Source organism: Aedes aegypti, chromosome 2, assembly GCF_002204515.2.
Source record: "Aedes aegypti strain LVP_AGWG chromosome 2, AaegL5.0 Primary Assembly, whole genome shotgun sequence".
Classification (NCBI taxonomy): domain Eukaryota; kingdom Metazoa; phylum Arthropoda; class Insecta; order Diptera; family Culicidae; genus Aedes; species Aedes aegypti.
In genome coordinates, this window is record NC_035108.1 from 127,728,647 (window position 1) to 127,745,233 (window position 16,587).

A 16,587-nucleotide genomic window follows, 5' to 3' on the forward strand; every position below is an offset into this window, starting at 1 on the left:
CGCAACGATTTCGGATCCGAAACGCATAAAGTATTATCACTCAGTGCTACAGCGACACGGTTTCGCGTCATCGTACTCGTGCCCACTCCATTCAAATCATCAAGGTCGAATCGGTGAAAGCCTCCATGACCCGTCGTGTTCACCATAAGCAGTTTCACGACTCGAAGATCTGCTTCCTGCTGGTGCGAAGATACCACCACAAGCACTATCGGAAACTGTTCTCATTCCATCAACCGAGTACCTAGGTACTGCCAGTAAAGAATTCGGAGCCGCCGTTAATTGTGCTGTTGATTCCACTATTTCTAGGTAGTGAAAAAAGTGCTTCTGATGTCTCCTAAATAATTGCATTATAAAAACATGTATAGTCTTTTAGTTCTAATAAATCAATAATTAGGGTAGGTGTACCAGTTATGGACATAATGGTTCCTTATTTCGCCATATGGGAAAATCTGATTATCTTCAAATTTTTAATCATTCTGTGTGTTCAAGTAGTTTGATATCAAATATATCTTGATGTAAAAATATTTAAAATGTGAGTGTTTTCGAGAAAACACATATGGCCAAATAGGGAACCACAATAGCCATAACTGGTACACTTTCCCTATAGCTCAAATAAAACATGGAAATATCATTTTATCTTAACCGTAATCTGAGATACCGTAATCCGGGGTAACATTGATCATTTTTTTGAATATTTCTTAAATATTTCGTTTGAAAATGCAAATGTTACAAATTTCATATTTTTAAAACAAGTACTGCCACCCATAGCTGGTAACTGTATACTGCATTTTGTTTTTTGAAAGATTTAAGCATGTTTAAAAAAAATGTTTTAAGTGATTTTTTGATTTTGCTGATATGGGGTAACATTGATCACGTTGTTTATAAAACGTTCGGTAATATTGAAAACATCGTTACTTACTTAAATCGTGGCCCCCGAAGCCGAATATGAAGGCCAAATTCTTACAAGTCATTTGCTTTTTGAGTTATTTTAAAATTAAAAACACTTCGAACCACAGAATACGCCTAAAGGTAGGCAATTTCCTAAGGGAATTCTATATTCTTTACAGTAATTCGTTAATGTTGCCTAATTGAGCATACTTATGAAAGTTTTGACAACAGAATCGTTTTCGGCGATGCCATTTTTAGTAAGAACCGCATTTTCCTTGCTCATATCGTTTGCAGAACTTATGTGAGACATGAATATTCGGTGCCACTCTTAACCATTGAAATCATTGTTTCGAAAAGTTGATAAATTTATAATAATGTAAACGTAATTTTCGCAAAAATTCTCACTTACATTAGCTTATGAATATAAGAAAGAGATGCACCATTCGTGATTTGAAAATGTTCCATCAATATTCGATGATACGAACTTTTTATGAGATGAGTCATTCCGATCAATGTTACCCCGCTGATCAATGATACCCCGGATTACGGTACTCTAATAATCTGACCTACAGAAACCTCTCAGCAGGAAACATTGTCTAATAGCAGCTCTTTCGGATAGCTTCGTACAAATGGAGAGAATGCTCCTTCAAATGATTTTTCAGTGCCTAAATTATTGACCGGTAATAAGGTGTGAACATGCGAAACTTGAGCATCGGAATCTTCCAAGCTATTCCTAATCTCCAAATTCATATCGAGCTTTTGGACAGATGTCTATTTCTATTCGAATCCTAAGTAAGATCCTGAAATTCAAAGCAAGAATTTGTAAACTCCTAGCGAGCTACTTAAGAGTTCTTCCCAAGTAACATTTTTGCTGAACAAAAGTTGAACAAACCACTCTCAAGCATGCTTCAGCAGAATAAACTATTGTTCAGCTACTAATGTTACTTGAGTTGTGGATGTCCTCCTGAAGATTTCTATCGGGTTTCATAGTGCCATCCTATAAATTTCCTTTGTGCACTGATACATAGTTTTGAGAACCACTTCTTGGTTACAAGAGCCACCAGCTAGAACAGCTGTTATCCAGACGCTTACACAAAATGATTAGTTGGGCCAGATCTATAATCCCATTTTAATCAAAGTTTAGATAATTTTCTGTTGCGGACTTTTGGGTTATCATTTATTTGGATATTTATTTATCTTGTGATAATAGTTCTTATGACGACGAACGCATTCTTCGATCGATTTTGTATCGACTTTTGACAGTTGGAAATGTTTCATGTGCAGTTTACACTATTTTGTGAAAGATTTAATATAATCAAATAACCATGATTTACGCAGCGTTTTACGCTGTTAAGTGAATACCCTTAATAAAAGGTTATGGTTTATAAACAACATATTGGTCGATGTTCATTCGAACATAAATTCTGAACGTTGGTTTTATTCAGTGTTTTAGGATATTGCAAAAGATTTAATACCGCTAGTTGAGCTTGAGCTCAATAAGGCTATAGAATAGCTCTTATATATGCTTTATAGTACACTACAAGGTAGACGCCCATAAAACCACGGTCAATTTACTTTTGCCTTAATCGCATCCCTCAAAACCTCTTGTAGACTAGAACGTGACTAGTTGGCCCACTCTGAAAGAGGCTATATGAAGTGCATATTTATGTCACACAAATAAAGCAAAACGGCATTAATGGTAGCTATTTTGAGGCCACGTGTTCTATAGATGAATGTCGCTTCATCTTGAAAATGATTTTATCATAACGTCGATCTTGCCGGATTTATTCCAACGTAAACAAAACAAAATAAGGTTGAAAACACGCATGTAATAATTTGTGTCGCAGTACTTGTTAGATATTGGAAGTGATTAATTTTGCTATAGTGCTCAAATCTTTAGTGCCGAGTAATATTTACTGTGAAATATGAAAAAGAAGTAAAATTAAGTGCGCCCCTCTGAAAGTGGTATATTTTTAGTTATTTAGCATTTGCTAAAACAAACCGCCAGGTAAAGAAGAAAGCATATTTGGTCGGCGTTAAGTCATAGTGGACCAAATACAAAACTTGCGACATTTGTATTATTCTTTCATTAGATGCGAAATTACCTTACCTCCATATCACTTTGTTCAGATTTGATAAATGTTCTAAACTGCGAGAGATATGTAAGAAATTTACTGTGGGTGATCAATAAAAATCCATAAAAGTATGCAGTCAGAGTGCACCAAGTGCTTATTACCATAACAGCGACAATTATCAGCGCGCTGATAAATGCGAAGAAATGAAAAACATTTCAAGTGATTTGTGAGATTTTTTCACATCCAATTATTCATCTTCTCATCCATTAATAGAAATTCATAAATATTACTTATTTCGATGCATTTGATTTTGATTTTTGACCATTTACTACATTTGGATGGGTGGTCAGATATTTCGATTTCAGAGTCCGATAGAAGCTGTTGGTAGTTTTATGAGGTCTGAATGGAATGTCTTAGAACCCGCGCATTGGACCTGTATATTTTGGCCGGCACTCAAAATTTTCACTTGGTGCGCTCTGACTGAACGCATATTTGAATATGTCTGTTCTTCAAGGCCCTGACCAAGGTATATTGAAGAAAGGTACAGCAATCTAAGCAGTCAGTGGATGCGGGGAGTGGTAAACAGTGAAGGGTGGGAAATGACAGCTGGTGAGTCGGCAAGCTGGCTGATTCGTTAATGTGATTTTCCCCTCTAGTGGTTGCTATCGTTTCCATAGGATTGTTTTTATTGATCGTAGTAGTGCTTTGACAATGAGAAGCAAATCTCAAAGCATTTGCAAGTAAGTTCATTGATATTATGTATTGCTGTTTCCTGGTTTATTCCAGTTTTCACTTAACGAACACGACTACGGTGCAAACGCGACGGACTTACTTTAATTACGGTGCGATAACCATCCTGGTATTCACCAAGTGGGTCGCATTGGAGTCTTCAACGTAGTGGTCGATAGCCAAGATTGGATAACATCCAATTGGGTCGAGCTAAATCAAAAGAATCCTTTATTGTCTGAAAGTTCTAGGGTTTTTATACCCTGTCAAATACAATACATTGCATGTGTCTGAAAGAGTGGTATAGATATGTAAAGGAGACGACTGGAGTGACAAATAGCCAAAATTGCCTATCCTTGCATTATCGATTCTTTTGGGTTATTTGCTTCAAGTGCCCATGGCTTTGTAATTTGAATCCTCCGCTCTGCGGGCTATCGGCCCTCGCGCCACACAAGTAGAGGTAGAGAGAGAGTCGATAGAACGGTGCGCCTTGGTGGTTAATGACTTCCAGATGTGTTGTTTACAATTGCATAACTATGCGTTTTTGCGCACGGTCGTTGCTTTGTTATTGGTGAGTAAATTTTATTACAGTTTGACTTTGCATATATGACATTTGTGTATTAGGGTATGCTACACCATCCCCCTTTGGGAGAATAATGTAATGTAATGAAATTATTCTAAAAGAAATGTCTCTCCAGTTGACTCTTACAAATGATTATATATATATATATATATATATATATATATATATATATATATATATATATATATATATATATATATATATATTTTTTTTTTACAATGTTGGTACTTAATTCTACTATAGTTCTAACCGAATTTTTCACTCCGTAGCTTTGAAGCTCGGAACATTCACCTACCTCATCTATTTACTTATTTTTTTTATTTTTACTATTTTTTGTTAGAGGTTAGGCTCGGTGGAACTCTTACTTAAAATTAAGCTCTTCTTAATTATGCTCTTATTAGTCTGTTTTTGTGTACTGTTAAAGATTTTCCAGAATTGACATGTTTTATTTCACAGTTTGGCTCGCTAATTGATATTACTTGATAAGGTCCAATATAAAACGAATCTAATTTTCTTCTATTTTCGTTTTTCAGATATACTGTATCATTGATTGAAATCGGTAGTGGATTAATATTGTTGTCAAATTGTTTTTTTCTTTGGTGTTTTTGTATAATTAATTTCTCCTTTGCTATTGCTTGTGATTTACGTAATTTATATGTTAATTCGTTCTTATATAAATCAAAATTGTATATTGGTTCATTACTGGTTTGTATAATATCCTGTGGAAGGTTTGCCTTTTTTCCGAAAATTAACTCAAACGGTGTGAAACCATGTTCGGTGTGGGGTGTTGTATTGTACGCGAATTCGTAAAATTTAATCCAGTCATCCCAATCAGTTTGATGTTCATTAGTAAACGATCGCAGGTATTCGTTCAAACACCTGTGATTCCTTTCTAATGATCCAATTGATTGAGGGTGATATGGGGTTGAGAATGTTTGCTTGATTTCAAGAATTTTGCTGATCTGTTCTATTACTTCGTTATTATACTCGGTACCTTGATCAGAACGCATTTCAGTAAAGTGTCCATATGTTAATATGAATTCTTGAACTATACCTCTTGCTATTGTATTTGCCTCCTTATTTTGAATTGGAATAATTTTGATATATTTTGTTAAGTCGCACTGTATAGTAATACAGTAACGATTGTTATTTGGTGTTCTAGGTAGTGGACCTACCGTATCGATGGAAATTACTTCGAATGCTTTGGACGGTGTTGTTGTTATCACCATTGGTTGTATAGTGTGCTTCAATATTTTATTTCTTTTGCACAATTCGCAGGCCTTGACGAATTGAACAATAGAATTTTTCATATTATGCCATTTGTATTTTCCACGGAGTCTGAGGTACAGACGATGCTGTCCTACGTGACCTCCAATAGGGGTATTATGATGATTAGTTAGAATATTCCTAATATCATCTATGTTATTTATGAAGATTGGTTCTTTAAAAATAATTATTTGTAAATCCTTTAATGTTTTATTTACCATTAGTTTGAATAAATTGATTGGTACCATTTTAAATATGTAGTCATCTGCAGACATTGCTATTTTCCTCGTTTTGAATCCCTTTGTAATTTTTTCAATTTTTGGAAGAGCATGCACTAATGCGTGACTTCCATTTCTGACATCTTCGTGCACTTGTGCGTGAAGTGTTTTGTTATCTTTCTTCAATATTTTAAATTTGATTGCATTGTTTTCTATTTCTGTCGACAGTTTCATTAATTTTCTTGCTTCATAGGGATTTTCAATTTCATAGCACAAGAGGTGATCAATCTCTGTGTTTTCATTTATATTTTTCTTATTATTGCTAATGATATTTTTCTTTGTCATAGATCTAGTATTTACAACTAGTACATCTACTGCTTTTAACATATCTGATGTAGTAACTATACGTGATAATGCGTCAGCTGCTACATTTTCCTTACCCTTAATATATACAACATCAAAATCAAATTCTTCTAATTCAATTCTGATTCTTGTCAGCTTTGAGGTAGGATTTTTCATCCCAAAAAGGTAGACAAGTGGTCTATGATCGGTTCTGATGGTGAATCGTTTACCATACAGGTACGGTTTAAAATAATTTATCGCCCAATGTATGGCTAACAATTCTTTAAGTATGGTCGGTTTATTTTTCTCTGCTTGTGTAAAGGTTTTACTAGCGAAAGCTATTGGTTGGTCTCCTGCTTCTGTAGCCTGTGACAAGACAGCTCCGCAACCTATATCGGATGCGTCTGTCGTTAATGTAAATTCTTTAGAGAAATCGGGATACTGTAATATCCTAGGAGACATTAAATTATGACGTAAAAGATTAAATGCATGTTGGCATTCCGAAGTCCAATTAAATTTAGTATTCTTTTTAAGAAGTTGATTCAAAGGATATGCGATTTGTGAAAAATTTTCGACGAATTTGCGATAGTAGTTGCAGAAAGCAACGAATCTTCGCACATCGTCGGCATTTTTAGGAATAGGGTAATTCTTGATTGTTTCATATTTTGATTCATCAGGTATTATTCCTTTATCCGTTAACTTATGGCCCAAATATGTAACCTCCGTTCTGAAAAATTTACATTTCGAAATGTTTAATTTTAATTCGTATTTTCTCAATCGTTCGAAAACTGATCTTAAATTTTGCAAATGGTGATTCAAAGAACATCCAATTACCACAATATCATCTATATAGACAAATGCACGCTCTGGGGTTAACCCAGCCATAGCGATGGTCATCATTCTTTGAAAACTATTCGGGCTAATGTTTAATCCAAATGGTAGTCGTTTAAATTGATAATGACCAGAATTTGTCGAAAATGCTGTAAACTTTCTTGAATTTTCTTCTAAGGGGATTTGATGGAAACCAGACATCAAATCCAAAGTGCTGAAATATCTAGCTCTACCAAGCTGATCTAAAATGCTATCAATTCTTGGTAAAGGGAATTTATCTGGTAGAACTCTTTTGTTTAGTTGACGAAAGTCTACTACCAAACGCCATTTTTTATCATTGTTTTCTGATTTCTTCGGTACTAGTAGTATTGGCGAGTTATAAGATGACACAGAAGGTTCAATAATGTCCTCTTGTAGCATCTTTTGAACTTGCCTTTCCATTTCTTCTCCTTGCGAATAAATTGTTTTATAATTTGGAATGTACACAGGAACATTGTCGTTTAAGTTAATGTTCTGTTTGTAAAAATTGTTGAATGTTAAAATTTCATCTGGCAGACAAAAAGTGTCTTCATATTCAGTTATTAATTTTTCAAAATCATTTCTCGCGTAAGTGGGAATTTCATGCATATTGACTTCTGACAAGATTTTTGCTCGTCGTTCTGATTGAGTTTTGTTAGCCTTCTTGGGTTTACAGACATGAAAATTTTTAAGCGGTTGCATTTTTGGTTTGAAAGTTGCATATGCGATATAAGCTACGTCATTTGTAGTATTAATAAATTTGAATATGGGTTCTTTGGCTGATATTATTGTATTGCCACAAAATATTCCAGGTTGAATTTCTTGTGAATATACAACCATATCTTCTTGTAACTGCATTCCTGGTATATATCGAGTAACTTCATGACGAGATGGTAGAAACAACATTTTCTGAAAATTATCTTCTATTGGTATTGAAATCTGTACTTGGTCTATCGTAAAGGATAACAACCATGGTTCATAGTCAATTTTGCAATGATATTTAGTTAAAAAATCTCTTCCAATGATTCCATCTGTTGGAATTGGAAAATCATTTTCTACTATATGGAATTTCTGTTCTACTGATACGTTTTCAATAGATATTTTAGCAAAAGTGCTACCTAGTGACGAAATTCCGTTATGACCAATTCCTGAAATAATACATTTCTCGTTTGGATAGTAAATTTGAGTAGATTTCACCTTATTTGCCTTTATAATAGATATATCAGCACCAGTATCTATTATGAAGGTACATCGAGTGTCTGATAAATCTAAAGATAAATTGACGTAATTAGAGACGGCTGCATTTATAGTGCCTACCGTCCAAACGGTGTGCCTAAAAAATGTTGGTTTGGCATTTGTGTTTGATTATTTTGCAAATTTTGATTTGGCATAATTGATTGTTGAGTATTTTGTTGCATTTGTTGAGCTAGAGGTTGTTGCTGAACCGATTGATTCATCATTTGTGGATTAGGTTGCATAAGGTAAATCGATGGTCGTCCTCTATGGTTCCATTGACCCCGATAGTTCCCTTGCCCTCTCGTATTTTGGAAACGCGGTTGGTAATGTTGTGGATGATTGAAATTATTATTTCGCCAATTGCCTCCATATCTGTTGTAAGAATTATAGTTTCCTCGTCCGTAGTTAAGATTACTACCTCGTCCACGGCCTCGGTATTGGTTCCTGTTAGCCATAAACATTTGTGCTTGAATACCGTTTGAAGATTTAGCTCTATCTTCCGAATGAGATCCCTGAACCTTTTGTGTTGCATCATTCTCATGTAATTTTTGAATCGCATCGTTTATTTTAGTAAACGTTCCTGCGCGTAATATTGTTTTTGTTTCCGAATTTTTCGTACCGGCAATTAGTGCGTCAACTCCACTTTTGGTGGCCATTTGGGTTGCCACATCTGCTGGAATTCTATTCCTAATGTAGATAGTCTTCAACTCTTGGGTGAGCTTTTCTACTTCTGTACAGAAAGCCTCTGCGGAAGTTGATTGCCTTGTACTTTTTAGCTTTGCTAAAACGTTATCAGCTGTGGTTTTCGGCGAACAGTTTGCCTTTAATGCGTCGATCAATTGATCGAGAGTCGCATTTTCTGGAATTGCTTGCCTAGCAGCTTCTGTTAGTCGGGTTTTTATAAATCGAAGTGCGGTGGCTTTAGCAGCATTTTTAACATCCTGTGATGCGGCTGCGTTATCGTTATCAACGAGGTCTGCGAAAAGTGCAACCGAATCCAGGAATGTATCTAAATTTGTTGGGTTACCATCATACACATGAATAAGTGTGGCACCAGTTTTAATATCTACTTTTGCCATCTTCGGACTAATTTTACTTTTTAATTTGTTGATAAAAAGAATTGCATAACCTAATGAGAATATGCTGATTTCATGTATTGCAGCGAATTCAAGCTTGGTTGATATTAAAATATGTATGTCACTGTAAACTTGTCGAGCTCCCTTAGTTAAAAATAATAATTCTGACTCCTCTATCACCGTTTCAATTTTAGCTAAGGCATCTGTAATTCGCCCGTAATTTAATTTTGCATGGTTCAATTTTTGCTTTAATGTAAATTGCCTATATTTTCTATTGGGCGCTTTATTTAAATTCCTCAGGATATTATTCAAACTTTTCATGCCCTCATCAATAATAAATCTATTTTCAGTTATGTTCATACCTTTGTATTATGTTACAGCTTGATTGGTACATCTGGCAGCGAAATGTTATTTAACTGCATCAGTCGTCGTATCAGTCGGCATGGGGCGGCACACAAAACTACTTCATCAGGGTTCGTCTCGTTGGTAATCCTCACGCACTGGCACTCAATTTCACTGCTTCGGGTAATTCGTGTTGTCTCGTGAATATTTGCACTTAACGCCCGGTGTGTAGAATAAAACAAACGTGGGCGGTCGCAATTATGGTCACAGCTTCTATCTAACACGATCACTGGTGGTCAGAAAGCCACTCCAATTATTTGACCTCCCATACGTTGGTGTAAAGCTTCGTGGTGGGACATAACTCCCATCCTTGTAAAAATGAGTAAATTACCCATCACAGTCGGCACCAGCTTTGTAGCTATTTGTAACAAGTTTGTTCTTCTTACTGTGATTAGTTGTGACAATGCACTAAAACTTGATGCCTCTTTGTTCACTTTCACTATGATTTGTTCGTTATTACAGATCACTAATTGTAACAGTCCTTGATCTGATAAGATTTGCAATAGTTTCTTAACGTTAGCATTCACTGCAAATTCAACTTCCATGCACCTTTCCCTGGCAATATCCAATTGCTCAAGCACTGATTTTAGCAAATTAAGAGTTGCCATTTTGTAGGTTTTAGTTCACACTTTTTCATTGCAGTTCTCCTTGCATGAATGGCACAGGTACACTGATCAGATTTGTTGTGTTTTTTCCACTGGCTTTTCTGTTTTTTAAATTTTCTATCACTCACGCTTCTGCCAAATTGTTCACACTTTTGGCCAATTTGAACGCTCGATTGCGCTCGCGTTTCTTCAGCATGAAGTACAGAGTCAATATTAACTGAGTAGCCACTATGCCCAGGATCAAATAAATTAGTGTTTCGTGCTGCTGTAACATTTCAGCATGATATTCTTGGTTGTTGATTATTCGTACTTGTGGGTCCGCATTATGCACTACGTCTGACTTCGAACTTGTTTTACCCATCTTCAACTATTGGGTTTCACTATATGCACTTATCACTAAGTTTATTCATCAGGTTCGATCGGAACGGTCGCCATTTCCTGGTTTATTCCAGTTTTCACTTAACGAACACGACTACGGTGCAAACGCGACGGACTTACTTTAATTACGGTGCGATAACCATCCTGGTATTCACCAAGTGGGTCGCATTGGAGTCTTCAACGTAGTGGTCGATAGCCAAGATTGGATAACATCCAATTGGGTCGAGCTAAATCAAAAGAATCCTTTATTGTCTGAAAGTTCTAGGGTTTTTATACCCTGTCAAATACAATACATTGCATGTGTCTGAAAGAGTGGTATAGATATGTAAAGGAGACGACTGGAGTGACAAATAGCCAAAATTGCCTATCCTTGCATTATCGATTCTTTTGGGTTATTTGCTTCAAGTGCCCATGGCTTTGTAATTTGAATCCTCCGCTCTGCGGGCTATCGGCCCTCGCGCCACACAAGTAGAGGTAGAGAGAGAGTCGATAGAACGGTGCGCCTTGGTGGTTAATGACTTCCAGATGTGTTGTTTACAATTGCATAACTATGCGTTTTTGCGCACGGTCGTTGCTTTGTTATTGGTGAGTAAATTTTATTACAGTTTGACTTTGCATATATGACATTTGTGTATTAGGGTATGCTACAGCTGTGTGCGTTTGAAACGCAAATATCAAATGCGGGAACGCCAAACGCGGTAAGATTTTCAACAAGAAATGCGATGTCAAAGATAGGTTTTTCTATCTAGGTCAGCGGTGATTTAGATAATCGTTGCTAGGAGTCCTTTGATTGGTTTGTGTTACCGCATTTGGAGGACATTTAGTCAAGATTTGCACCTCAAATATTATCTCATATATAATTTTGATTTTGCTATTTTCAGACTAACAATAAACTCCATAAAGTAGATAGACTCAGTTTAGAGTTGCTTCCTTCCAGAGGACCGGCTAGGACAACTGCATTAAATGGAGGCTGTTACTCGTAGGCAATGGGCTACGATAGAAAGAGGGAGTCCGCCGAAATTTCGCAGCGGTATGTCAGACCATCGGCTGATGAACGGAATCCCATGGATGAGGAGAGCTATGAAATTATTTACACTACCTTCTGCTGACCATTATTTTTATTTTTAGCAAACAAAACTGAACGTAACATATAGATGGCAGTGTTACATTGACTTAACCGATGAAACTGTCGAGTGCGCTGGTTCTCTTTTTAAACGGCTGCCGGTCATACATGGAAGCCCATTTATTGTAAAATGGAATGGAAGCTTTTATAATCTTGAGTATTTTTTTACTGTTCAGAAATTACTGGTCAAAGCATTTTTGTTTAATTAAAAATGCTTTGACCAGTAATTCATATGTAACTAAATAAAATGCAATTGAATTTTGTATGAAGTTTTTTAGATTGTTTTTCAATGCATTCCGGTTGTTTATTCATTTCAACTTCAATTATCGTCATTGGCGTAGCTAGGATTTTTTCCTGGAGGGGGCCTAGGGGGGGCCTAGAAAATTCTTGATTAACTAAATCATGATTTTTGCAAATTTCGTAGTTTGCGAAAATTTGCGTTGATTTTATCTGTTTGTATTTTTGTCTCATACCAGCTATTATCTCTGAATATCAGTAATGCTTGTAAATTACAATTTTCATTACGGAAAATTCGACACGAATGCCACACGTATGGTAAAGTGTCCTGAATAAATATTAATAATAATAGTAATAATAATAATTACGGAAAATATCAATTCTTTGTCTAAACCAGTAAAAAAAATCCTTCAAGAATTTTTCCAAAGAACTCACGAAGAATATCTCTTTGAAGTTCTTGTACAAACTTTCCAAGAATCAGGGATCTCTTCATGAACTATTTCCGTACTTTTCCAGTGCAAGAACGCCTTTACCAGCTTTCACTCAGTTTTTGCTGGGACTTCCACGGAATAAGTAGTTATTATTAAACAGATTTTCCCGGAGTTTCTTTAGGCTTTATAATCTGGAATTTTTCGAAGAAACTGTATCAAATTGCTCAAAAGTAGACATCAGAATTTTAAACATTTCTCCATGAAGCTAAACTACGTACTTATCGCACATTAATTTTAATTGTTGAAAATATCATTAAGCTGTTCATTAATAATGTATTAAGGATTTTCTGGAAATACTAAGGATTTCTCCAAGAAATATTACAATGAATACTACCAAAATTGTGTTCAAAAATCTCTCTGAAATTCTTAAAGTCAGGGTGTGGACTACCTGGAAAAACCTGGAAAGTCAGGGAATGTAAGGGAATCCAATTTTTGAACTGGAAAGTCAGGGAATTTCACTACAGGTCAGGGAAAATTATCTATCAATACTATATTACAACATCAAACAAGTTGATCATCTGCAAATTATTGAATACGATAAATTTGTTGGATGAAATGGGTAATCAATCTTAGCTATTAACCATTGATAAAGCGCTGTTATGTATGGTAAAGTAAACTATATTTTACTATCTATAAAAAATTCTAGGAATTTCGAATTTTGAAAATGTGATGAATAACGTTCCAAGCGCTACTTTAGGATTTTCATTAGGAGCTTTCCTATACTGATGTTTAGAATCGCACCTATTCGCACCTATTCAAAAAAAATGAATTCATTTTGAGTGAAAAAAAAAATTGAGACTCTTGATAAAATCATCTTAAGTATTCTTGAAGAAATATTCGCATTAGTTTATGGAGGAATAATGTAAGATTTTCTGTAATAGTTAAGAAATAGCATCTTCTTATATTAAACAAATACATGTAGAGAAACACATTGAGAATTTGAAATCTAGAAGATTTTAACTGAGTATGATTAGTAAGTAGATAACTCAGAATTTTCTGGGTATCTACTCAGGTTTCACTATTAATTGTTTCATACGAATCTTTAAGCTTTGGAAGAAAACACTCAAGTGATCAGTTTAATCATACTAGCTTTAAAACACGTTCTAGAAAATTATCTAACAGTTGTATTCGAGTAAAGTGAATGCCTTTGCTAAACTGAGCGAAAGCTTTTTCTTTATACGACCTATTACGGTCCAAATAAAGACCTTAATTTTCCTTGTAGTTGCTCAAAATTTGACGGTACTTGAAGTAATACATCAAAATCTAGAATGTCGTAGAAAGTTTACTGCGATATGCAAAACTTGGTAAACAAAATGTAGTGCTGAACATTTTTATTTCGTCTTTAAACCAAATTCAGTACTCTGAAATGTTTCTGAAAAAATACTGGAAGGTCGGGGAAAGTCAGGGAATTTTATTTTCCAAATTGGGTCGACACCCTGTAGAGGATTGCTTGAAAAATTCACAGCAAAAATTATTCATTCTCCCTTGATTTCTCCTAATATTTCACAAGGTTTTCATAAATAATGAAATAAGATTTAACTGGGAAAATGTTCTTAGTGATTTCTCTGAGAAGTTTTCAACAAATCTATTTGCATTTTTTCATAGAAAATTGTCTAAGTGTTTCTTTAGATTTATCTAAAAATCAATTTGATATAAATCCCCGAATTCCTTACCCATATTTTTTCAATTCAATCATTTCAAAGTTTTTAGTGAAATGGGTTCAGCTATTCTTTTATAAACTCTTCCGTGCAAATATTCAAAAAATTTTCGAGAAATTTGTTCAGAGATTTCTCTTTTTTTCATTATTAAACTTCAAATTGAATTTGGAAAAATATTGAACTCTTATCGGGAAACTCAAGAATTAATCGTAGAATTTTTGGAAATTTCTGACGTCCTGACGATGTTACTCACAGAAAAAGCTTTGGCGTTTTTTGTAGGATTAACTACAAAAAATCCAGTTAATTTTTATCGTCTTTATAATAGACAATGGTTTATGTTAAAAAAGATTGAATTTTTATGAAGGTGTTTGTATCTTACATTTTAAAAAATGTCCTCATGAACTCCGAAGCATTAATATGGCAGATTAATCTAAAAGCTTTTAACTATTGTGATAGAACTGTAAAAGTTGAAGGTGAAAATATTGGCGGTTTTTATCAAGAACTCTGCTAAAAATGTTTTATAACAAAATTCATAATTTAGAACTTAGAGTAAATTTTTGCATAACTTTGAAAATTCGTTGAGGAATTCCTGATGGATTTTCAGAAATCAGGAGCCATACGTATAAGAACTCTGAAAAATTTTAAAACTCCTGGAATTATAATTATTACTCCTTTAGATTCTTTAAAATGTTGCATTTTGGAGTACGAATTTGTGTATGAAGGTGCCTAAGAATACGTCATGTGAAGGAAGGAGAAACAACAAAATGTTAAATCAGATCGAAACAACCAAAGATAAGTGATTATCTATATTTTTTCTCTAGAGGTGAATCAATTGGCTGGATAAATAAACAATAAACTGTAGGATAATTGAAATCGCTCAAATCATATTAACAAAAAAAAAAACAAATTTCTTAAGGAGCTCCAGCAGAATCTTCATAATTAAGCCAAAAAGCCTCTAGAAATTCCGCCTCGAAAATGTACAAGAATTCAATTCCAGAATATATATTTTTTGCAGAATTTATAAAACAATTTCTGAAACATTGTTTTAAGGAAGATCTTCACAAATTTCTTAATGAATTTCTTAATTAATCCCTGCCCAGTTATTTTGCTAAATTGTTAATTTTGGAAGTAAAAATATGCCTGGGATTTTTCAATAAATTTCTTTTGGAGATTCAAAGCCAAAAGACATTCCAAAAATACTTTTCGTATACCTGTAGAATCTGGGGATTTGAAGTAGAATTTACAAAAAAAAACAAAGGAGAATTTGTAACGCAATTAACAATACATTTTCAAAATATTTCTGAAAGACTTATAATAAACTTTGCGAATAAGTTTTTAATAACTTTTTTGGGAAAACTAGGGTCGTTTATGGCTTCGGCACCATTGGCAACCAAATTTCAAATGCCAGATACACAGATTTTTTTCTTCAAAACACATCAATGAAAACATTTAGATGTTTCTGTGTTTTGTCAGCTTCCCGTTGACGAGATTGCCGAGACTGGACGAACAATTTCACCATAGATGCCATCAATTCAAATGAACACGCCTCTAAGTGTGACTAATTTTTAGGTTTGCCTACAGTTCTTATGGAAAATCTGCCGAAGAGAATATTTAAGCCTGCCGACATTAGTCACACGGATATTGGTTGTTCGAAGCGTTATAAATAAGTTTCCAAGAAGGTTTTAACAAGTCTATCGGTGTGAATTGATAGAGGATTGAGCAGCGCATACATGTAAACAGGCAAAAACGTAATTTGTCTGCTGATGTTCGAGAAAATTGCAAAAGAAGCGCTACATCGGTTTGGACTGCCAAGAATACGTCAATTCCCCTATATGAAGGAATTTGACAGAATCAACGATTATTTAGAAAAAAAGTGTTAGGGCAAAGTTTGAACTTTTTCAAGGTTTAGCAATTTTTAGCAACTCTCAATATTAATTGACTACTTTCTAAAAGATTTGAAGCAAAAGGTATAAACCACTCTTCGATATACATAAACGAATTTGATCACTAAAATTCTTGAGACTGTAAAAAACTTACTTGGTAAAACGTAGTTTAGAGATAAATTAAAAAGTTCATTCATACGAAATTATTTTAAAAAATGAACCGAAACCAAAGAAAGAACATATTGCTGAAATCAAAAATTATGGCCTATTTTTTACTTTTTTTAAGCCTTAGGTAAGTTCGAAATTCTTTGAAGAGATATGTTTTGAATTAGGCCTTGTTTTTCACCAAAAATTGCATCTATTTTACGTCTTAGAAGTTCCTTTAGTAATTTTGTCTATTTATTTTTTTTGCTGAGACGTTTTTTATCAATGAATTTCTTTAAATAAATCTTATGGGGACAATCATCATCACCAGACATCTCGATCAGGGCACCCTCCAAGAACACAGGAAATCGTAATTGAGTTAACCCTCTAATACCCAACCCCGCCTT

The 16,587-nt window shown here is 34.5% G+C and overlaps 1 long non-coding RNA gene across 5 annotated transcripts; it reads left to right on the forward strand.

Moving 5' to 3' along the window:
• Window positions 1-212: 212 nt before the first annotated feature.
• LOC110676011 lies at window positions 213-11,768 on the forward strand. Of its 5 annotated transcripts, none has more exons than XR_002499999.1 (2): window positions 213-306; window positions 11,526-11,768. It is a non-coding gene; the product is annotated as an uncharacterized LOC110676011 (long non-coding RNA). The 5 variants fall into 5 exon arrangements; XR_002499998.1 differs by lacking the exon at window positions 213-306 and adding an exon at window positions 2,635-3,703; XR_002499995.1 differs by lacking the exon at window positions 213-306 and adding an exon at window positions 11,190-11,229.
• The last annotated feature ends 4,819 nt before the right edge of the window (window positions 11,769-16,587 follow it).